This window comes from Protopterus annectens, chromosome 3.part1 (genome assembly GCF_019279795.1).
Source record: "Protopterus annectens isolate FY-2018-M chromosome 3.part1, PAN1.0, whole genome shotgun sequence".
In the NCBI taxonomy this organism is placed as follows: domain Eukaryota; kingdom Metazoa; phylum Chordata; order Ceratodontiformes; family Protopteridae; genus Protopterus; species Protopterus annectens.
In genome coordinates, this window is record NC_056732.1 from 1307218150 (window position 1) to 1307244312 (window position 26163).

Genomic DNA, 26163 nt, shown 5'->3' on the forward strand with positions numbered 1-26163 from the left:
AGTTTACTTGTGATTGCAGTAAAATATATGCTGTACTACTGTTGGTATGCCCTGCACTATTGCTCTCATGCTAACCACAGGAATACAGAGTCTGCTACTCAAGTGATTGTTTGCCAATGTTGTCAAACTTGCCTAAGTATAGATGTTTTTTCTATTCCCCATTTTATAAAAACTCAACATTCAGCAAGTTAAAGATGAAAAGATGAGATACATAAAACAACATAGCTAATGTCTAGATTCATGGATTAGTACTAGGCTGACTGCCCTAAGCCTAGCCAGTTATCCCCTGTGAGACTCAAACCTTGCACCTTGTGTTTGTAAGGCAAACACCTTAACCATTAGGCCATCCTCCCAACCCCCTACATATCCAAGCAAACACTGTTAAAAATCATCCCCTTAGCTAAAACAAAGCATGTTATAAATACATTTGCATTTTACACCAGATGCATTTTTCACAATCATTGTTAATATACTATTTCAAAATAGGCATAAAATCTCAAAAGAAAAAAACAAAAGCAAAACAACAACAACAAAAAAATGACAATAGGAAGTTACTAGGCTATTGGTCCTGAAGCCCTTACAAGCCTAGCCAAGAATGTAGTCCACATTCCAACAAGTCAGCACCTTATACCACTGTCCAGCAGGGACACAGATGGAATCCCAGGGGTATATTTTATGTTCCCCATCCAGTTATCTAGGTTGCTCTTAAAAAAGGGTTAATGAGATACTCTGCTTGACATTGAGAGGGAGTCTATTCCACAAAATGGGGAGTCTCTGGGACACAAATCTGTCCCGCCAACTTCTATTGACATCACAGACTAGGTTGAGGTCGCACGTGCGGATTACTCGAGTGGAGCTTGACTTGCGGATATGCAGCAGTCCCATCAAGGCGGGGTCTGAGATTGCTTTGTATGCCAGACAGACGTAATTTCTGAGGAGTCTGTAGGAGAATGAATAGAGGGACAGGGCCTTTAGCCTTTCTGTGTAGGGTAGATGTTTGAGATCCTTGAATCTCCTGGTGAGGAACCTTTGTGGAGTCTTCAGCTGTTGCATGTGCTTTGTGAGGTACATGCCAAAAGGGGCATTGTACTTAATAATGGGTCTTATTATGGAAGAATACAAGCATGTTATGACCACCTTGTCCCTGGATTGGATACTCTTGCTAATGAGGGGGACCATGTAGAAAGCTTTCCATACAAAGGAGGCAAAATGGTGGTCTAAAGTCAGTTTGTTATCAACCTGGGTGCCCAAGTCCCTTGGGACTGATTGCATGCTTATGACCTTATTATCAATGTGATACTTTGTGGGGATGATGATGTATTTTTTGGCATTCAGCTTGAGGCCATGTTTCTGGCACCAGTCATTTGTTTGGGTGAGACCCTCTTGGAGGATGTCCACATCACTAGAGGAACTGATAACAGCACCCAGCTTGCAGTCATCTGCAAACCTGGTTAGCCATAGCCCACTGGTTTTGGCCTGCACCTCAGAAAAGTATATCTCAAGCAGCAGAGGCACCAAGACCGATCCCTGGGGTACACCGCTCATTATGGGTTGAGTGCTTGAGGTGGCTTCCCCTATTTTGACTAGGTGGTTTCTAACAGTGAGACAGTTAGCTACCTATCTGGTAACATATGGATTGATGCCTAGTTGAGAGAGTTTATCTATTATACCAGAGTGGGGAATAGTATCAAAGGCTTTGGCCAGGTCAAGTTAGGCGGTATGCACCATCTTCCCCTCGTTCATGGCCTTGGTGACTGTCTCAAAGAAGTCGACCAAATTTAACAGGCTTGACCTCCCTTTGATGAAATCAAACTGTGTGGGACTGAGTGTCTGGAGGTTGCCAATGTCCTTGTTAATGAGGTCCATGATAATCCACTCCATGGCCTTGCAGATCAGGCTAGTTATGCTGATGGGTCTATAATTTCCTGGATCTGTGGATGATGCACCTTTGTGCAAAGGAATGACAGTGGCTGTCCTCCACTCAGCTGGGACAAAGCTGGTACTCAGGTTTTGGTTGAATAGGGTGCCTAATGGTGCTGAAAGTTCCTGCCTGAGTTCATGTAGGATGCAGCCTGGGATGTTATCAGGTCCCATGGAGGCTGTATTTTTTGCCTTTGATAGGGCAGTGATGACTTGTTTGCTAGAGATAAGGGGAAGGGGGAATGTACTGGGGAAGTCCTGTTTTACTGATGGTGGGGACAGAGGAGTGAAGTTTTCACTGAACCTGTCTGCCAGCAGGTTGACTATATCTACAGTGTTTGTGTTAGTGGTGTCCTTGATCACCAGTTCTGAGCAGATCTGAGTGCTTCCCTTGAGATTGTGGACATATGTGAAGAAGGCCTTATGATTGTCTTTAGTAGATGTGGCCAGTTTGGACTCCAAGTTTGCTTTGGAGGATTTCACTAGTGCTCTTATTTACTTGTTCAGGATAAGGAGAGATTGCTTCCAGTGAGGCACCTGCTACATCTTGGTTCTGGACAGCAATTTTTTTCCTTTTATTATAGAGTTTATTTATTGCAGATGTCCACCAGACAGGTTTACTCTTCCTTGAGGTGGATGATTTCATCCTGTTGGGAATTCCTGATTCCATGCAGCTGTATAAATGCTCATATAGTACTTTGGTGTAGGTTTGGACATATGTGCCAGTTCCTATGGAGGGGGAGGGGCTGTGAAGCTGTTTATACCTTCCCTCAGAAGGTTGCAATCAGTTTTGGAGAAATTTTTTGTTTGACCATAGCTGGGGTGGGGGGTGGGGGCGGGGTCGGGAGAGATGGTGACTTTTAAAGTGACTATTTTGTGGTCGGATCTTTCCAGGGATGGTGACACTGTAGGGATGCTGCAGTGGTTACTCATGTTGGTTGATACCACGTCCAAGATATATTGACCTCTTGTGGGGGGTGTCGATCAACTGGTCCAAAGCATTTGCATCGACGAAATCAAGGAATCTCTGGGCATTTGTGTTTTGGCAAGAGTATTTCTTCCAGTCTATGGTGGGATAGTTAAAGTCACCTAGGATCAGGGTAAAGGGTTGAATCTTGATAGATTTGAAGAGGTCCAAATAGGTGGAGTGGGTATCTTGAGTCAAAGTTGGAGGCCTATAGCTAGCTATGATTTGAATAGGGGTCTTGTCAGTTGTTAACTGCACCTGGAATGTTTCCTGTGCATCATACTGTTGACCAGCCTGGAGGGGTGTGTGTCTTTTATATATATTGCAACTCCACCTCCTTTTTCTTTGCTGCCCACTGTTTGGGGTCTGAATGTATGATAGGATGAGTAACCTGGTATGGCTGCAGTGCTGTTCACAGCTTTGAACTAGGTTGCTGTGACTGCACAAATGTCAGCACCTTCTAGTATTAAGAATGCTTGCAATGAGTGCAGTTTCATGTTCAGACTCCTAGCATTTAGCAGCATGACCTTTAATTTACATTTTAATGAAATTTTCATGTTGATAGTTTTGACCTCATGGCATTGCCTAAAAAAGACACTATGGAGGAGGCAAGAGCCTTTGCAAGGAGCCTGAAGCCCAAGGGAGACAGATGCAGGCTATCTCTGGCAAAGAGTCGTAGTTTGTCAATCATGTCATCCCAGGCTGTCAGGTACTGGATCCCCTTGGAATGACACCAGAAACTAAGCCAGTTGTTAAAGTCAATAATTTTATGTTTGTACTGAGGCATCATTCTGGGTGATGGCAGAATGTTGCATAAGGATAGGAACATACCTGCCTGGAACACATATTCTGCAAGCTCAATCATGTCTCTCTTCATATAGTCTAGGAAGATATGTCTCAAGTCATTGAAGCCAACATGGACTATGACAGAGTCATAACAGTACCTGTTGAGAGATTTGAGTCCATGGTTAATATAGTGGATTCTGGCACCTGACAAACAACTAACCATGACTTTCTCTTTATCCAGCCTGGTGAGGGGCACATCTGTGTGCCACACAATGGAGTCTCCTATGACTAATATGTTGGGTTTATGTTAACGCCTTAGTGGCTGTGAGGTACAGGTGTGTGGACTATGTCTGGTGTGGTGGGCAGTGGAGTTCGCGTGTGTTTTTCTCAGCGGTCTCTTTTGTTTGGGTATGTCTTTTTTGAGGACCTCCGCATATGTGGGTGTGTGTTGTGTAGGTGTGGGTGGTGTTTGAAGTGTGGTGTTCTTGTTGACAACCTTCTCAGTGCCAGATATACTGGCTTGTGGGGGAGACAGCAATGACACTAGGTGCTTGATATAATTGCATCTCTCACAAATTGTGTTCCTAGGTGGTAGTAGTAGAGGGTTGTCTGTGTACATGAGGCAGTTGCTGCACTGTCTCAGGATGCCCATATCAACCAGTCTGGCAGGAGAAAACATAAGAAATTGACCATCCATATTTGTCAGAAACTAAGGGAGACAGGCTACAGAGAGCTAAGAGGGTAAAGGGTGGAAGGTCTAAGAGTAGTATTACTAGTGCTACTAATGGAAAATTTTAAGCTGGAATACCTCAAAAAGAGTTAAAAACTGTGCAGCTGAAGCTCTGGATGCAGCAAACCTGTAACTAGACTATACTACTCAGTTTAAGGTTAGAAACACAGTAAAAATCTCACAAAGAAGCACAGATTAACCACTTACAGACAAAAGAACAGAACTCACAATATGAAAAAATATAGTTAAACAGTAATGAAATGCAGTAAAATGCAATTAAACAGTAATGAATTGCTGTAGATAACAATGAAATATAGTTAAATCAGCGAATTGCTTTAAAATAGTAGCTCACAATCACAACAGTAAAAGACAGCTCAAATAAAGCAGCAATTCAGTAGAATACTGTCATCAATTTAATAAGGCTACTAACAAGCAGTAATACATGCAGCAAACTAAATGCAGTTGAACTCCTAAGCACAAGCATCAAAATGAAGTAGGAAGTGGAAAAGTTTTTTTTTTAGTAGAAAGTGAGGGGACAGAAGATAATTCAAGGTTGAGAAGCTAAAGAGGTGTGCCTTCGCAAGATAGAAGATAATTCAAGGTTGAGAAGCTAAAGTGGTGGGCCTTCACAACTTATCTCACTGTTCACGGTAGGACGAGCTGATGTGGGATGGGGGAGGGGTGTCCAATATCAAATTTATACTAGAGGTGGGCAACTCAAAGCCACCAAGCTTTAATATCACAGGTGGGTGGGATATCAGAACAGAGGTAAGGATTGAATTCACTAAGTGTAAAACACAGTTGCACAATTTAAACAGATATGCAGCAAATGTTTTCAGTAAATCAGAAGTGCAGAAAACAGTTGAAAATATGTTTATTTATTTATTTACATTTGTTTACCGGGAGATTCTGACTGGACACAGGTCCTTTTTCAGCAGATGCCTGGGGAGAAAAGCTCCACAGATTGTATGATTGACATTGGTACAGGCAGGGGCAGCCCATGCTATTGGACTGCCAGACTGCAGACCCCCAGCTGTAAAAAAAAAGAAAGAAAGCAATAGAAAGTAAAATAAAATAAAATAAAATACAAAGGAAGAAAATAAAAAAAAATCGCAAGTAGCAGACCTTCTCGCATGCAACATTTCTGATATCCAGACTGCTGCTGAACCATGCACAGACTGTCTCAGCAGCAGTCTGGATTAAGAAGCATTCAAGTGCAGAGATCCCAGAAGTCTATGCAGTTGTAACTGCATAGACTGTCACTGGAAAGGGATCAGACTCAGACTGCAATGTCGGCAGGCTGGGAGTCTTGTCAGGGAAGGACATCTCATGGGGCTTTCTAGTGCTTTGACCAACAAAGCTATGGAAGGATTTAGTGCTGCAACAAATGGACCTGTCCCAGGTAGTGTGTGTGTGTGTGCAATGCCCCAGGTGCTACATGGTGGTGGGTAGAGAATAAGGCTTGAACCCCATACCTTGGGCCCAGGTGGCAAGAGCCTGAATTCCCTACCCACCACCATTTGTAAAAATGTTGCAGATTTTTTCCCTCATACTTGTTCTGTTCCTCATAAAATTTGTGGTTTCTGTATTTTTGTGTCTTTGCAAAGCCAGCAGTGCATTGGTGCAGTGGTAGCATTGTTGCCTGACAGCTATATGTTCTCTGGTTTGATTCTTGGTTGGGGTGCCTTACCTTCTGTGTGGAGTCTGTATGCCCTCCCTGTTTTTGTTTCTTCTAGTGTCCTTCCATCTTACAAAGACATGTGTCTGTCTGGAGTGTTTCTCCCTGGGCCTCTGCTAAAAATTAGCTTTTGTTCCAAGTCAGACTTTCCTGGTTAACAAATGTTAAAAATGACACACATTTGAACATCAGACTTCATATTCTTCAGAAAGTGCATGGTAACACAAAAGCTTTTATTCTAGCAATTTTCTAAGTGTATAAGATGGATATTTGAAATTTGTCCCTATTTTTGGAACTGTATGCCCCCATTATTGGCTTCATCCAGGTTTTGGGCTAAGGTTGAGAGCTATGGTAAGAACTGAATTCACTGAATATGTTTGGGGGCTATATTCCCCCATTACTGGCTTTGTCCGGGTGTTTTTTGCTAAGAGGTTGAGAGCTATGGTGAGAACTGAATTCACTGAATGTTTGGGTGCTGTATTCACCCATTATTGGCTTTGTTCAGGTGTTTTGTGCTAAGAGATTGACAGCTGTGCTATGTTGATAACTGAATTCACTAAATGGTAGCCATTTAAGTTTCCGTCTTCCTCTTTCACAAAACAGCTGATTTGGCATAGTGGTATGTTGCTCTGACTGTTTTGCACAGGGTCCTGGGTTTAATGCTTGGCAGTGAAATGTATGGTGGTAACACAGCATTTTATTCTAGCAACTTTCCAACATTATGCAAGCAATGTTTAAAATGTGTCCCTGGATTTTGGGCTTTTGTCCCCCCCCCACAATAAACTTTGGCTTTTTCCAGATTTCTTTGTGCTGCAAAGTTCAGAGATACAACTGAGTGATTAGATTTTACAAGGAGCTGAGAGCTGCAAGGGAGCAAAAGTTTAGTGCTGCTTATGCTGAGTCTGCTTGTATTGTTAATAGCACAATAGGTAGTATACCTGCTTTTGATGCAGAAGGCTGAGGGTTCTACTCCCACAGTATATAGATGCATTGCTGATACTGTACTGTGTTGCAAAAGGGGTGGATTCGAAGATACCTAGTAACTATGAACCTGTTATCAGTTTGCCATCCATTCCCTATTGCAATATTGCTAGCTTATCATTTTTTTAGTGTAAGATAGGCAATTTATTCCTCATGGGTAGTGGGCACTTTATTTGTAGATGAAACAATGAAATACAAAGTTATTTGCTAGCAGCAACCTCTTCATTAGTTACAGATCTCTTTAATGTGGAATTATTTAGATGACTTTTACTTCTTCAGAGATTGTGCATATGTACTGATACTGGTGGACTGTAGAAGTTTGAGTAGACTTTTATGATAGAAATGTTCTGAAATGGGCAGTTTTGTTATTACTGGTGCATGCATTTTGTTTCATTGTTTACTGGAAACATTTCAAAACAATACATTTAAAACACCCTCTAAAACTGTACTGTATTGTACAAGGAATATAAATTAATACAATCAGGAAGGTGTATGAAAGAGCATGTGTATGTTTCATGTGCAAGGGGCCTGTGATTTGAAAACAGCCCAAACCCAAAGTTAATCTGCCAATGGCAAAATGTATTTTCTTTGAATGTGGGTTTCAATGCTGTTTCAGTGATTGTGAGTTTTCAAGGGCAGAGAAGTTTTAATGCTAAGTCTGTTCTCATTGTGAGACTGCATTGCTTTGTTTAGCAGATATGATATCTATTAGTGTTTGCGCTGTAAAATGCAAAATAAAACTTTTAAATGAAGTCCAAATCATCATGAAGTAAAGCAGTATGCACATTAGTGTTTATGGTAAATGGGGTGAAATAGCCAAGTAATGGTTCATTGGAATGGCTGTAGAGGGAGAAGCTCCATTCGACCATGATTTTGTGAGGGGGGAAGGGCAGCAAACTCAAAACAGCCCCGGCTGAACTATACCTCTCAACTGTCCAGATTTTTGCAGAATGAACAGATTTTTGCTTCTTATTTTTTGTTTGTTCCTCATAAAATTTGTGGTTTTCTGTCAAATCATTTAGGAATGAAGTCACTAAATAATGACAGACACTGAGTTTCAGACTTCATAACCTTCAGAAAAATGCATGCTAAAGCAAGACCTGTTATTCGATCAACTGTCTCAGTTTATACAAGGGCAATTTTTAGTACTGTTTATACGTTCCCCCCATATATTTGGCCTTGTCTAGATTTCCTGCATTAACAGGTTGAGAGGTGCATGCAAATAAATTGCTTTATAGAATTAGGCATATTCAGACCTCCCAACTGTCCCCTATTTTGGCTCAAAATGTTGCTCTTCCCCTAATAATCCCACCCAAATGGCAATTTTGGAAGAAAACATGGAGGGTTTACAATTAATAAATAACTGTAATAATCAGTTATATATTACTTTTATTTCAGAAATGCATGTAGATTCTTTTACTTTGTCAGCTGCTCAAGTTAGCAGTACTAATATTAAAAAGTGTCCCTTCTTTGACAGGTTCCCAGCTGTATTGTGTGGCTATTTTATATTTTTGAATCATATTTTTGGTCCATTTTTCATAAAATTGTGTTTTTTGGCAAATTAGTGGCAAATCATTAAAGACTGAAGTTAGAAAATAATGACAGACTTTTCAGTTTCAGATTTCATACCCTTCAGAAAATTCATACTAATGCAAGACCTATTATCTTTCCAAGTTTATAAGAGCGATGTTTAAAAATTGTCCTTATTTTTGGGCCTTTGTCCCTCTTCTATGTATGGCTTTGTCCAGATTTCTTGCTCTGAGGTTGAGAGGATTGACAAATGTGTCAGGGCCATCACAGTCAGCCAGAGACATTTCAAATTGTGACATACTTGTTGCACCCCACTCCCCCATGTAGTGACTCTGGATGTGTCCAAGCAAGGCAAGGAGCAGTTATGCAGTGTAAGTGTGCAGACTATCCCCCCACCCAAGGTAGATGCAAGTACTACAATGGCTTTTCATCTGTCCTTGATTTTGCAGAATGTTCTGGTTTCTATTTTTATACTGTTGATTTATGCTTATTATTCAGAAAGTGCCTGTTGCTCTGTGTTTAAGTAGCAGTGCTTTAATGACCATCTGGTAAGCTTGTCTGAGATTGTAAGATGCAAGTAAGTTTTAATAAGCATACTGTTAAAGAATTGTCAACATTGAAAGCCTTTCTGTTGTTGTCATGCAGAGAATACTTACATAACTAGATAACATATAAGCCTTGGGTATTGAAATGCATATGACAGTATTTGTAATAAAGGACAGGATTACATTATTTTAAGAGCTCATTACAGGCTTTACCTGCAAAGTAAACAGAATGCCAATCTATCATGTGTGGTCCATATCCTGTGCAGTAATCTTTTAAGCAATGTATGTTGTGCTTGTTTCCTGTTTGCTTTTCATTTTTTACTTTGATCATGTTTTCCCCATGAAACAAGTAGATAGTTGCTGTCAGGCAGCAGGTCTTTTTTGGATAAGAAACATTTTTACAAGTGGGGGTATCACAGAGATTGCTACTTGCATGTTACTTGGTACTTTAATAAAGCTGAATATAAATTATAATTAGAACTGGAGTACAAGGAGAAGTGGTTTGAGTTGAGTGCTGCTTGTTTTTCTTATACTTGATTTTGACTAGCATTCCAGTAATGTATTTAAAAAGTAATTTATTTTTTCATGCCTCACAACCTTTTTGTTTCCATCTAGATATTAATCTGTCATGTAGCCAATGGATTGAAATATGTGTTTTCTTCTACACTTCATTTTGTCTTGATTGGACTCTCATAATGATGGTTTGGCACCAAGGGAGCCCGCAGGATTTTTTGCAGGGGGGTGCAAACCCAAGCCCCGCCCATGCAGCCCCACCCCCTTGGTTGCCCCGCCCACTCAGCCTCCCCGCCCACACAGCCATTCCAGTGTCCTATTACGTGGCTATTTCTCCCCATTTGTCATAGACACTGTTCAAATCTCTCAGTGTGCATACTGTTTTATGCTTTACTTCTACAATGATTACAGATATCTGGATTTCATTTACACTTTTATTTCAAATTTTATAGCACAAACACTGACAGACATTTACTAAACCTAAACAAAGCAATAGTCTTACAATGAAAACAGACTTAGCATTAAAACTTCTCTACCTTTGAAAAGTACAGTTTTGTACCTACCATAAATGTAGATGTTCGAGGATATCCATTGCTGCAGTCCTGACATATGGGTATTCCGCTGTCCACCATCGGCCCGAATACCAAAGGGCTAGAATCTGGCGTTGGTCATGGCGCTCGAGGCTGACATCAGTATGTGCCAGTACAAATGCGCATGACCGACGCCATACCCTCAGTCTTTCTTGCCTCAGACGTCAGAATGCAAAAAACACCACCCAAAACCCGAACCTAAATAAGGGGGTAGGAGGGAGGGAAACTTGGACTGCAGCAATGGATATCCTCGAACATCTACATTTATGGTAGGTACAAAACTGTACTATGTTCTTCGTCTACCATTGCTGCAGTCCTGACATATGGGTAGAATTCCAGAGCAACGGAAAACAGGGAGGATGACCAACTAAATAGAATTAGGAGCTGCTAACATGCCCTGTAGAATAGCAGTGGCAAACCCAGCCCTAGACCTAGAATAAAGAGGTAAATGATAATGCTCAGTATATGTATGTACAGAACTCCAAGTAGCTGCCTCCAAAATGTCCTTAGCAGCTACCCCTCTCAAGAAAGCAGTAGAGGTGGCCGTAGCCCTAGTAGAGTGAGGCCTGATCCCAGCAGGAACATCTTTCCCATGATGAGAATAACAAAAAGCAATACAATGGCCAATCCACTTGGAGATAGTGTGTTTTGAAACAGCTTTCCCTTGTGAAGTCAAAGGGAAAGAAACAAACAACCGTTGAGATCTTCTGAACTCTGTGGTTCTGCTCAAATAATATCTTAAATGCCTATGCACATCAAAAGAATGCAAAACTTTCACCCCTTTATTTTGGGGGTCAGCAGAAAAAGTAGGCAAATGTATAGATTGGTTCAGTGCCACATATGAAATTACTTTAGGCATAAAAGTAGGATTAGTACGTAAGGAAACTCTGTCCTTGTGAAAAATCAGAAAAGGTTCTACTGCCATGAGGGCCTGTAATTCAGAGACCCTTGAGTAGAAGTAACAGCCAACAAAAAAGCAGTCTTCCAAGACAACAACTTCAACTCAGCTGTAGCTGCAGGTGCAAATGGAGGCAGAGTCAGCTTCTCCAAAACAAAATTAAGATCCCAGGCTGGAGTGGGAGCTCTTCTCGGGGGTCTTATATTCCTTGCCCCTCTAAGAAACTGTTTAACCAATGGACGAGAAAACAAAGGAGGGTCACATTCATAGTGAGCAGAAATAGCTGCAGCATGCACTTTAACAGAGGAGAAAGACAATCCCTTGTCTAACAAAACAGTCAAATATTGCAAAATACAACCCAAGTTAGGCAATTTAACATCAAAGCCATGAGCTGCACTCCAAAGAAAAAATCTCTTCCATTTATCAGCATAAACTTTCCGAGTAGTAGGACGCCCGGCTTCCAAAAGAACATCCAAAACTTGTTGTGGAAGCTGCAGGCCTTCCTTCCTCAAAACCGAATTCTCCAGGCTGTCAGGTAAAGAGATTGCACCCTGATATTGAGAAAATGATTGTCCTCCTGAGTCAATAAGTGAGGAAACTGTGGTAATGGCCAAGGTGTCCCATGAATTAAACTCCTTAAGAGAGGGTACCAATGTTGTCGAGGCCAATCTGGTGCTATCAGAATCATGCGAGGCATTTCCTCCTGACTTTCAACAATACCTTTGGAAGAAGAGGCAAAGGAGGAAAGGCATACACGTGCAGGTTTCTCCAGCTGAAGGATAGTGCATCTATTTTCCAGGCTTTCGGATGAAATAGCCTTGTGCAAAACTTTGGCAGTTGATAAGTCAGAGGAGAAGCGAACAGATCTATGTCTGGAGTTCCCCAAGCCATGGCCAACTGCAGAAACACCTGATGATCCAACTTCCATTCGCGAGGATCCACAATCTGTCTGCTCAGAACATCTGCTAAAAGAATTTTGTGCTCCTGGCAGAAACTGTGCTCGAAGAGTGATGTGCAGTTTTAAAGCAGTTTCCCATACTAGCATTGCTTGTCTGCACAATGGATAAGAATGGGTTCCCCCTTGCTTGTTGATGTACCACATGACTGTTGTGTTGTCTGTTCGAATCAACACCAGTCCTGATTGAAGTAGGCTCTTGAATGCTTCCAAAGCAAATTGAACTGCCAGCATCTCTTTCATGTTGATATGTAAATGAAGTAGCTCTGGGGGCCAAAGGTCTTGAATCCATTTTCCTTCGAGATGAGCTCCCCAGGCCGACTCCGAGGCGTCTGTCGGTAATATCTGACATGCCTCTGGCTGGGTCACAGAGAGTCCCTTGTTTAGGTGACATTCCTGAGCCCTCCACAGAAATTCTTTTTGTATGCAAGGGAGAATCTGAATGACAGTGTCCAAATCGTGGCTGTGTTGAGTCCACACGCTTTTGAGATACCATTGTAACTTCCTCATATGCAGTTTGGCATTGGGAAGCACTAGAATACAAGATGCCATGAACCCTAAGGCTTGAAGGACTGTCCTTGCAGTCAGCCTGGACATTACTGAAAGCTGTTGGAAGTATTGATGAAGATGTCTTTGTTTGTCCAGGGTAAGAAATGCCATCTGGGTTGCTGTATTCAGTCTCACACCCAGAAAACACATCTCTTGTGAGGGTACTAGACTGGACTTTATTTCGTTCACAGAATACCCTAGGCATCTTAAAACTGACATTACATAGTGAAGATGTTGAAGAAGTTCTTGCTTGCCTTGAGCCAGAAACAAACAGTCGCCAGATAAGGATAAATTCGAATTCCTTGTAGTCTGAAAAAAGCAATTACTGGAGCCAGGACTTTGTGAATACCCTGGGCGCAGTAGACAAGCCAAAGGGCAATGCAGAGAACTGATAATGCAAATTCCCATTCCGAAATCTCAGGAACTTCCTGGAACTGGGCCCGATAGGAATGTGAAGATAGGCCTCTGTGAGATCCAGAGTTACCATCCAATGAGCCCTGCCCAGCATAGGCAGCAACTGCTGCAACGTTAACATCTTGAACTTTGGAATTTCCAAAAAGGTGTTTAGAATGGACAAATCCAGAATTGGTCTCCAAGTATTTACTTTTTTCTGGCACTAAGAAAAGACGGGAATAAAACCCTGTGCCTCTTTCAGCAGAAGGTACTTCCCGTATTGCCCTCCACTGAAGCAGAGGAAAAATTTTTTTATCCAGTCTTTGCTGATGAGGCACATCTGGCATACCTTTGAAAGGAGGGAAAGTGTGGAAATAAAATTTGTAGCCTCGATTTACAATGTCCAATACCCATTGTCCTGGGTAACCAAATGCCAATACTTTGCAAAAAGTCCCAGTTTTCCTCCTAGAGGAGCTGCCAGCATGGCAGAGTCCGACAGCTGAAGACGCAGGTCATTGAGTTTGTTTCCGAAAGGACTGACCCCTGCCCTCCCCAGCAGAAGGGGTAAAAGAACCCAAAGTCCTAGGAGTAGCAGGGCCCTGAGAGGAAGCTCTACCCCTACCTCGCCTAGACCTGCCCCTAGACTGATAATCTGAAGAGGGAAAAGACCACCCTTTAGTAGGCCAATTCCCACTGAACATAGGGGGCTGAACCTGTAAACAATCCTTAACTGTCTGCATAGACTTAGCGTTTTCCTCCATTATTTCAAAACTGATTCAACCGGAGGGCCAAAAGAACATCAGACTGCAAAGGAGCATCCATAATCCGAGCCTTAACATGCTCTGACAACGTCTGAACTTTTAACCAGGCATGCCTGCGAAGAACTAAACTAGTAGCAGCCACCCTGGAAGAAGCCTGTAAAGCATCAAAACCACATTGCAAAGAATGCTTACCAACTTGGTCTGAAACATGCACTAAATCCTGAAGCTCTTTACATTCAACACCTTCAGATAAAGCATCAACTTTACATTTCAATTGGCCCAGCAAATAATTTTGACAATGTAAAGCACTCATAGCTAAAGTGGAAGAGGTATACAACTTCTTACCCCACCTATCCAGAGCTCTAGCATCCATGTCCAAAGGAACTGGATTCTTAACCACAGCAGCCCTGACACCCTTGGGGCTTTGAGTAATGGTGTCGGGTCAGCCCTAGGACTCTTGTATAAATACTAGTGAGCTTCCGGTACCCTGCAGTATCCATCTGGTTTAGCAGGGCAGGAGGCAAAGAGTCAGGGTTAAGAGAAGCCTCAGAAAATACATCCTGAACAACATCCAATACAGGGGGAATAGCCAAAGGCCTATGCTGAGGCAAAACAAGAATTCTCTAAGCCTTTACGAGAATCAGAATAATCCTGGCCTTCCCATTTAAAATGCTCCCTCATGGAATGCAAGGTTTCAAAAAGAAAAATCTTCAGGAGGGGCGGAGAGGGAGGAGAATCCTCAGGCTCTGAATCAGAGTAGGGAGGAAATCCTGGAGCTCTTCCACAGAAGAATCAGGGTCATTGGAAGACTGATCCAGACCCTCTATCCCTGGCTCTACCCTGGGCCTTTTCTCAGGGGGAGGCATAGAACCCCTAATGAAAGTAAGCAAATCCTCCGCCACCTTTAACATGTGCTTTCTAGGAGCTGGACCCTGTGGACAGACACCAGCAGGGGCAGAATTAGATTTAGAAAGGCTTTTACTATGAGAAGGGGAGGCCTAGAAACTCTGTGAGGGAGGAACCACCGACACATGAGAAGCCCCTTCAGCCTGGCCTACAACAGGAGAAGCCACTTCCTGAAGTAGCAAAGGCTCCCCTTGAGACTCCGCTAAACTGTCAGAAGGAGCCGTTGAAGTAGTCGGTGGCTCTACCGAACCGGCGTCCACAATGGACTCATCTTGTTTGGACCGCAAAGGATTACTCCTTGCGTGTTTTAGCCGAACTGGGCGGAGAATCCGACGGCATGTTATAATTGCACCGTTTACCAAACACTAGCCTAGCACAGTCCAAGCGACGTGTAATAGTGCACTCAAAGGCAGCACAAAAGCTACACCCAACAACGCCATGCTCAGGCCCAAACAAGGAATACAGAGTAAAAGGTAATCCCTATGAGGAATCTGTTTCCCACAAGAAATACAGTTATTAACTTTTTCTGACAGCCGGTAATACTGAGGCAAGAAAAAGACAAAAGTGTCCCCAACGGGGTACTTAGCCCAGCTTGGTCTCTGGTCTGAAACTCGAAAACCGACAATTCCAGAAAGCCGAACGGCACTTGCAAACACTGCTTCTGCTTAGGACCACGCGGCAAGAAAGACTGAGGGTATGGCGTCGGTCATGCGCATTTTTACTGGCACATACTGATGTCAGCCTCGAGCGCCATGACCAACGCCAGATTCTAGCCCTTTGGTATTCGGGCCGATGGTGGACAGCGGAATACCCATATGTCAGGACTGCAGCAATGGTAGACGAAGAACATCCCACATTCACTGAAACAGCATTGAAACCCACATTCAACGAACATGCATCTGGCCAATGGCGGGTAAGTTTACCTTTGGCCCGTTTCCAAATCATAGGCTCCTTGCACACATTTTAGAAACATGCAAGAGTTCTTTGATTCACCTTCCTGACTTAATTATACTACATAATAATTGAATTATATCCCTTGTATAATACAGCACCACTTGTTAGAGTGTGTTTTAAAGTTATAGTTCTGAGCATCTTTCCTTTAAGCAATGAAACAAATCATATGAACCAATAATGACAGCCTTCAGTGTATTGTGATGCCAACCCCCAGAGAAATAAATTAATGGGACTTATCTAAATCAGTGCCTGTCCATTTACTCCATCTGTTAACCTTCCCAAGTTAAGAGATGCTGAACCTGAAGAACCACTGGCCGGATGAAGTAAATACTCCATGTTTTTAGATATCTATGAAACAGTGAGAGTAGGACACCAACAGTGCTTTAAGAAATGCAAAAACTAAACTGCTGTTCTCTACCTAGTGCTAATAAATACAGCAAAACTACCAGGACACAAAAGAAAACGGCATCAAGTAATGAGCTGTACAAATTTAAGTAAAACCACTGTGAAGAAAAGTCCAAGTGCTTGTGCAAACACATTACACACTTCTGGCTGACATGAATATTGAAAACTATGAAACAACATTGCTAAGTACAGTACAAGCTGATAAATGAGTGGTAAATGTGCAATAGCATGAATTAATCAGATGCAATTTAAGAAGCTGCCTGTGCAGACATTTAATGTGTGTATAAACTCAGCATTACATACTGGCCTTGGCAAGCATAAACCATTCAGTAAACAATGTTTATTCCACCTAAGCACAATAGGACCAACAAGGTTGTTATCTAAAGGAAAACATGCATAAAGGTTTTCAGAAATTCTTTTACCTCACTAGAGCAAGCAAACACACAGAAGGGTTAATCTTTCCTCCAGTCTACAAAGCATAATATTTAGCCCATAACTAGCCTGTCACATGACACTCATGCCCCAATACTTCTTGAGGTACTAAGTATAAGCATTACTGGCAGATTCCTGACCTCACTCTGAACACAGACTATATGGAGTCAGACCAAGTGAGTACTGAATGGTCACCTCCTGCCCAAAGATTTGTGCTGCTAAGAGCATTACCAATCCACACACAGCAACAGTTACTAGGAGACAAAATTCAAGTGATGTCTGCACAAAGCCAAACTTTGGCAAATCTTTCCCAGCTTTGTGACCTACCTACTTTGGTTTTATTGGCCTTAAACATTTTCCAGTCTTTTCAAAGCCCACAAGAGACAATAAAACTTTTATGCCCATTTCTGCATGGACTCTTAGTTCTAAGATTTACAGTTGACTAAAAAAATTTTCAAAAATGCAAAACCTGAAAATACTGAAAAGCAATAGCGATATAAAATAACCTACTAGTTATACAGTACTTGCGGTTTCTTTCCATTTACAAAATAATTCTGAAATGTCTGTAAAACTAACTTTTTGGAAAACATGCTCTGTAACCATATCTCACACACACACACACACACACACACACACACACACACACACACACACACACACACACACGCGCACACACTACTCACTCTGAAAGTGTGTCCCATCTTCCGCTCGTTTCCTCCCACTGTGAACCGGTCCCATCTTCCGTCCATTTCAGTTTCAGTTTCCTCACGCTTGTGAACCCAAAACCATCCGTCCGTGAGAGTTCCCGCTCGCAAACTTGAACATATGCGCGCGATGATGTCAGCACGCCCGCGACCGGACTTCTTAAAGAAGAACGCATGATGTCAGCCCGGACTTCTTTCTTGCCTTACTCATCAGAGTTACTTGACATTTTACCTGGAATACATTCTGCCCTGACTTTGGATTCACTTGTATAAAATTCTTATTTTCATCATTTATTTATTATTATTTATTTACATTTGTTTATCGGGAAATTCCAACTGGACACAGTTCCTTTTTCAGCAGAGGTCCGGGGAGTGGGGTATTGGGATTAGTTTTCATTAGCAATAATCATATTTCTGCTATTGACAGATTGGGATTTTATGTAAGCTTTCTTCTTTTCCAATTATTACAAGTGGTCTTCTTGTTTTATCCTCACTTAACTCATGTTTTTTATTCTTACCTAACTTTCTGTCACTGTTAATTTTGTTTCTACAATTATTGTCAAGTTTTGTTAGCAATTACCATCATCTGAGTTGTTGTAATTGTTGATCATTGTGCCACTTGTGTGAGAAAATATGACTATTAACTTCATTCTCATGTATTTTGCTGCAATACAAACCAGAATTTCTGCCAAAATCCTAAGAATTATTGCTGGGTTGAGGCTTGTTCTCAAACTTGGATCGGATGATTTACTAGAATAAAAACTCATTCCTGTTCAAGGCATGATTCGTCTCTTGATGTGTACTTTCTTTACTTATTTATCAGCTTTGTTGCATTTTGGCAGTTTTGTCTTACTATAACAGGCTATAAAGAATACAATACATGTTGCAGCTTTTCTGAACATTAGCTATGTCTCGGGGGGGGGGGGTCTGTATTAATACCTGGATTTTAACATTTATTTGGTTTTAATGGACTACACTCCTATTACATTTACATTATCCATAATTTTACTTGGCACTTAAGTTGTTTGCTGTCAGTAGTGTTCACATGGCTGGACTTGGATAATACTTTACACAGTAGACCGTCAATTTATCATTATCCTAGCTCATACTAAGGCCCAGAAAACAAGTAGCCATTTTCTATCATTTGATATCCACTGCTAATACATTGTTGTGAATTCTATATTACTTGAAATTCTGCAATGTATCTTAATTTTGTTATACTGAAGTTTAACACTTTATTTGTAGAGGCTGTTTTATTAAAACATGGGCCAGGGCATTGTAATGTGAGGGACTTTCTTCTGGAACCATGCCATTTTCATCCTAAGGACCCCCCCCCCCCAAATACATTCCACACATGTAAGAGGTTCAAATTCTTAAATTACCACAGGGAGGCACTGGAGATAGCCTAATATGATTCTTTCATGTGGATAGCTTGGATGTGCCAGATGTTTTGGTAACTGGGTGCCACACTCATGACTGGGACACCACAGGTCCCAGTGGAGACAGTGTATTTTAATGCTAGGCCCATCTGCAACAAAGACTTGTTGCAAGATGTTTTCTTGCATTCATTTTGGAGACCTGGCTGGATGAAAGCTTTGATATTTGCTGAGTGAATGCAACAGACCAATATTCAGTACCTTAGGCTGGACAGGATGAGGGGAGGGGTATCATCTACCAGGTACCATACCTGATGCAGTAGGCACACTAACTCATTTGAATATGTTATGGAAACAGGAGCGAGCTTTGAACTTCTTCTCATCTATATCATGAATTTATAGACTTCCTCACTGACTTGTTAGGTCACCAAACTGGTTATTCAACACTTAGTCAACAAAGTAGTCCATGGGTCTGGCAAAGGAACTCTTCTGGAAGACAAATGAGTTGGTCTCTGCTTAGAGTATTACTAGAACTATACTAACTCTTGTAGCACCATGGACAGTTCTCAGACAGGCTCCCACTTCAAACTAAAGTATCTTAGGACAAAAAAGCCTTCTTGTAAGTTGAAGATAAAAAAAATGTCATATTGCTAACTGAGTAGAAAAATATGCTGTCAGACGTGTAACAGAGAACTTTCTACTAACTCCTTGATGCACTTACCAACATTTAAACATATTCATTTAGACAGCTGTAGTAAATCCTCCTAGACCAAATGATCATTATAACTTTGTTAACAACTTTATTAAATTATAACTTAAAACACAGGGAAACATACATTAGTGTAAAAATACATATTAACATTTTTCATTTTCATACATTATACATCGTATATACGTTTTCTTTCTTTTTAACAATTATTATTCCATTCAACATAACATACATATCTCTCAACAATCTAGACTTTTATAAAATGTCCAAATTTTTGCCTTGTATTTTAGGTCTGTTTCTCAAAAATATGTATTTTTTCTGGCACATTACTGAGGACTGAAGTCACTAAATATTGAAAGATATTTGAGTTTCAGACACTTCAGAAAATGTATTCTATAAATACTCTGAAATTTGCTTATATCCATTACTATAGTAATACTATGCAGATTAAGGACAAGGAATAGTTTTAAAATAAATCACTTTATTAAATAAATCTATAGAGGCATAAATCCTATCAATTCTAGTTTGCATCTCATGCACATAAGAATAATGTGTGGAGAACAATGACTTACATTCTGCTTTTACTAGTAAATCAACTAAATTTTTATTACTAATCCATTTATTTAGTGCTTCAGTTGATGCCAGTATTTTAGCTTTCTTCTGTTCACTTGTGTTTCCTATACTAGATTGGAAGGCATAGTGGCATAGTGGTTAGCATTGTTGCCTCACAGCAAGAGGTGCTCTGGATCAATTCTTGGCTGGGGATCCTTCTGTGTGGACTCTGTATGTCCTCCCTGAGTTTGTGTGGGTTTCCTATGGGTGCTCCAGTTTCCTCCCTCATTACAAAGACATGCATCTGGAGCATTTCTCCCAGGGCCTCCACTGAAAATCGGTTTGTTCCAAGTCGGACTTTCCTGGTAAACAGATGTTAAATAAATAAATAGATAGATAGATAATGCAGTTAAAATCCCCTGCTAAAATTAAACTACCCTTCCAATGACTGTGGTGTTTGTGTTCCTACAGTGATACTTATTTACTTATTTAAAGCATTCCAGAGCTACTTAGATTAATCTTTTGTTAGATACTGGTATCTTAAGCTTAAACTAATAGTTTTACAGCTCTTGTCCCTGCGGGGGGCAGCTCATTCTATTTGCTTCACTCACTCTGCTCCTCAGCCTGTCCCATCTTTGCCCACCCCCAGTAATGTTAACCTTATACCTAACCTGACCCCTCCCACACCTCTCTTCCACCTATCCCATAACCCTCCTAATTATTCCCCCAGTCATACCATGCCTCCTAACTACTCTACCTCCCCACCCATTCTAAATAGGACCATATAGGGCTCCATCCCCTAAACATTAGCTATCCTGCTCATATTCATTCTGTTATCACACTGTACTCAACCACCATCATGTCCATCACGACTATTTCTATGATCTCACTTCTCTCACTTACACTCTCTCTCTCTCTTAACAATAATCACAACTTTTCAGACACCCAACATACCTCCTACACTCAGCAGTACAACCACCACACATAAACCACATTTATCAAGTTACTCAGACATCCACTCTATCTTATTCACAACTAATATCTCTATACTATCCAAAGTAAAAATTCTACCTCTCCAAAGACACCCCCATTATCATACCACCACCAGCAACTATACCATTTTTAGGAAAAAACTAATAAGTATAACACACATAATTTGCCAAAGCATTATATCCCAGTGTGGTGATATACAACCCAACCCATTGCCTAAAAGAACACCTCATAAAACATAAACCATTACAACTTCTCCCAACTAATTCAAGACATCAGTAGACCCCACAAAAATAACAATTGGGGCTCCACAATAGACTGGATATTGATGTCCAACACTAACCAGTGGCAGCTGGTGACTTCAAATCAAAGGGGGGGTTGCAGGACACAGTTGAATGGGTGGGGCCAACAGGAAGGGGTGTGACCAACTATAAAGGGATGGAGCTATGCTCAAAAGCACAAATAGTGGGACTTTAATTAAATATACTGCCCTGGGTGCCAAACTGTCATTATGAGAGTCCAGTCAAGACAAAATGAAGTGTAGAAGAAAAAGATATTTCAGTGCATTGGCTACATGACAGCTTACTTAATATCTAGATGGAAACAAAAAGGTTGTGAGGCATGAAAAAATAAATTACTTTTTAAATACATTACTGGAATGCCAGTCAAAATCAAGTATAAAAAGACAAGCAGCATTCAACTCAAACCACTTCTCCTTGCACTGCATTTCTAATTATAATTTATGTTCAGCTTTATAAAAGTACCACGTAATATGCTGAAAGTAGCAATCTCTGTGATACCCCAACTTGTAAAAATGTTTCTTATCTAAAAAAGACCTGCTGCCTGGCAACAACTATCTACATGTTTCGTGGGGAAAATGTGATCAAAGTAAAAAATGAACAGCAAACAAGAAACAAGCTCAAGATAAATTGCTTAAAGGATTACTGCACAGGTTATGGACCACACATGATAGATTGGCATTCCGTTTAGTTTACGGGTAAAGCCTGCAAAGATGACTGCAAGACTCCAACAAATGTAATGAGCTTCTGAAAATACTGTAATCCTGTCCTTTATTACAAATACTGTCATATGCATTTCAATACCTAAGGCATATACATTATCGAGTTGTGTAAATATTCTCTGCATGGCAACAACAAAAAGTCTTTCAATGTTGGTAATTCTTTAACAGTATGCTTATTAAAGCTAAATTGCATCTTACAATCTCAGTCAAGCTTACCTGATAGTCATTAAAGCACTGCTACTTAAGGACAGAGTAGCAGACACTGCAGCAACATGCATTTTCTGAATAATAAGAAGCATAAATCAACAGTATAAAAATATGACAGAAAAACAGAACATTCTGCAAAATCAAGGACAGATGAAAAGCCACTGTAGTACTTGTGTCTACCTTGGATGGGGGGATACTCTGCACACTTACACTGCATAACTGCTCCTTGCTTGGACAAATCCAGAGTCACTACATAGGGAGTGGGGTGAAACAAGTATGTCACAATATGAAATGTATCTTATTGACGGTGATGGCCCTGACACATTTGTCATACCTCTCAACCTCAGAGCAAGAAATCTGGACAAAGCCATAAATAGAAGTGGGACAAAGGCCCAAAAATAAGGACAGTTTTTAAATATTGGTCTTATAAACTTAGAAAGATAATAGAATAGTAGGTCTTGCATTAGTATGCATTTTCTGTAGGGTATGAAATCTGAAACTCAAATGTCTGTCATTATTTTCTAACTTCAATCTTTAATGATTTGCCACTAATTTGCCAGAAAACCACAATTTTATGAAAAATGGACCATAAATGTGATGCAAAAATATAAAACAGCCACACAATACAGCTGGGAACCTGTCAAAGAAGGGACACTTTTTAATATTAGTACTGTTAAGTTGAACAGCTGACAAAATAAGAGAATCTACATGCATTTCTGAAATAAAAGTGATCTATAACTCTGATCATTACAATTTGTTAATTGTAAACCCTCCACATTTTCTTGCAAAATTGTCATTTTGCAGAGGGGATTATTACGGGGAGAGCAACATTTTGAGCCAAAGTCGGGGACAGTTGAGAGGTTTGGATATACCTAATTCTATAAAGTGATTTATTTGTAAGTACTACTCAACCTGCTGATGCAGGAAATCTGGAGAAAAGTCCAAATATATTGGGGGAACATACAGACAGTACTAAAAATTACTCTTTCATAAACTTAGACAGTTGACAGAATAACAGGTCTTGCTTTAGCATGCATTTTTCTGAAGGGTATGAAGTCTGAAACTCAATGTCTGTCATTATTTAGTGAATTAATTCCTAAATGATTTGCCAGAAAACCACAAATTTTATGAGGAACAAACCAAAAATAAGAACCAAAAATCTATTCATTCTGCAAAACTCTGGACAGTTGAGAAGTATAGTTCAGCTGGGGCTGTCTTTGAGTTTGGTGCCCTTCCCCCTCACAAAATCATGGTCGAATGGAGCCTCCCCCCTGCAGGGAATCCAATGAACCACTCCTTGGTTATTTTGCCCCATTACCATAAACACTGTAATGTGCATACTGCTTTACTTCTGTGATTATCTGGATTTCATTTGAAAGTTTTATTTTGCATTTTACAGCACAAACACCAATAGACATCTGCTAAACAAAGAAATGCAGTCTCACTAATTTTCTGACAGCAACATGTATGAGGTCCCTAATGATACATTCCATTGTCTTGCAGATAAGATTGTAAGTCTAATAAGTCTATAGTTGCTAGGATCAGAGGTGTAGCCTCCCTTGTGTAGGGTAATGATTATCATAATTCCTTAAGCGTCAGGCATAAAGGCTGAACAGACTGTGAAGGGGTTCAATAGGAAGGGGTACAATAGGAAGGGGTACAATAGGAAAATGCCTCTTACTGGCAAGAATGGTCCCTGGCACATTGTTGGGTACCACATTTTACTCCCAAGAGAGCCTTTAGGACTTGTTTAGGAGTGATGTTTGGAGGGGAACTGATAAGGGTTCAAATGTGTAGGCTAAATCAAGATAGACAGAGACATGTGAACTTAATTTCTCTGCTAATATGTCAGGTGTGCCCTCACAGAACAGTAGGTAGAACCATTACATATCAATTTTATGGCATTACTGGGTGTTAATTCTAAGGTTTCTGATATTGCTGATGAAGGACCTTTGATCATCTCTGACAAAGAAGGCGGGTTTGAAATCATGCTTGACCTTGGAAGATTTGATTTTGTTTCTAAGCTCTTTGTTCAGTTTGATACTGAAGGAGAGGATATTTTCTCTTGTTATAGAGCTTGTTTATGCCAGGACCGTACAAAATCTTCATTTTATAAACCTTCAAAGCCCTCTAAAACTAAACTTGAGCATTATTGTAACAATATTACATGGTTTGCTGCAAACATACTCAATCAAAGCCACTAGCAAGCTGCATTAAAAGAAATAACTTGGTTAGAACCACCTCCCAATCGTATAGACATCCAATCAATACCAAGCACAATAAATAATAAATCAGTCCTTCAGCCTACCCAGCTCTTAATACAGTTCTTCAAAATTATACACCACAATGTCCCTTAAGATCAAATGATAAACAACTCCTTATCATACATAAACTAAGCAAATGCACATGACACGTCTATATTCTAACACAGTATCAACAACCTGAAATTTGCTTCCTGTAGGGATCAGGTCATAATCCAAGCTCCACACATTCAAAACATCTTTAAACTATTCCTAATTAGTTCCTAGCTCTGCTCATGCTCCACACCAGGCTAGTCCCATTTTATAATCTATTTTCTCTCTCACCCCACTTTTTTGCCTTTCACTTCCTCCAGCTATGATTATTTTCATTTTTCTGACCTACTATCCCTCTTCACTAAATTACTACCATCTCCTCTTCCATTACTGAAAAATCTTACTTGCTTGCTATGCTTCCAAAGTACATACCCTTCAAATGCTCATTTGTAATTTGTAAATATCTTTTTCTGTATTAATTATATACACATATTTTCTCTTCTCATGTATACACATTCCTTTCTTTACTAATCAATGTTTTCTGTCTGTCATCTCTGACACCCTTTGCAACGTAATTAATAATGCATTTCTCAATTAACCACTGTGTCTCTTAATCTCTATGAATTCAATGCATCTTCCCTGTTTGAATTACCTTTACTTCCAGCTGTATCTCTTCACCTCTTGCAATTTAAACAAATTAAGCTTTGTTCTCTCATTAGACAATATTCCATTTCTTTGTGGTACTCTGTATTATATGGTATTGTATTATACTTACAAGAATGACAATGTTAACAACTCTGCTATGCTATATTATACTTGTAAAAATGACAATCTGTATCAAGTATATTTGCTATATTCTACTGTTTTGCTTTCATGTTATATGCTGGAGCTTTCTCCCCAGGTCTCCACTGGTGATTGCCCATTTGCACTTTCCCGATAAACAAATGTCAATAAAAATAAATAAAAGGGTTTATTCCAAAACATGACATTGTAGTTATTACATCTCAGGGCTGATATTTCAATACAGGTACTGAGGTCAGAATAAAACCTCTTCATGGATGTAGCAATGTTTGAGAGAGAGAGAGAGAGAGACTAATGAATCTTCTCAAACCATCATAAAGTTGAAATATATTTGCCATAGAGAAATTACTGAAGGTGGTAGGGTTTGTTTGTGTTTTGGGCTGGGCTCTGATTGTGAGAACCACTGCTTGATGCTCTGACCTAACCAAGGAGGTTATAACAATATGAGCATAGCATGATGGTGCTATGTTTGTAATGATCAGGTTATCTTAGATTCTCTCAAAGGAGGCCATGCTGTCTGGTTTAATGAGTTTGCATAAGTGAAGTCCAGGACATGTTGCGCATATTTATTTATGGTAGTGTAGGTAATCCATTTAATAGATCAATAAGTGAAATCTCCAAGAATAATAATAGTGTTTAGTTCAGTAGTAAGGGACACCTCTCCTGCTTATTTATATATGCATCATGGGATGTCTGTGGCAGGGGGTCCTATATTTGGTCAGGAAGTGATCTTACTTACAGCTACTAGGATGTGAAGGCGTTCATGGTCATTATCTAGCTATATACATCTGAGGTAAAAGTGCCATGTTGAAATATGGACACACCACCTACAGATACAGAGGTACCTTCAGTACAGAGTCTGAATGCATGATAAGCTTTGAAACCAGGTATGGAAGGTATGCTATAATTGCAATGGAATTATGTTTTAGTAATGGAGAAAATGTCTATATGTTCTAGTGTTAGAAATGTTTTTAAAGAAGGCAATTTCTTATTTCTGAATCTAGCAATAGCTAGCA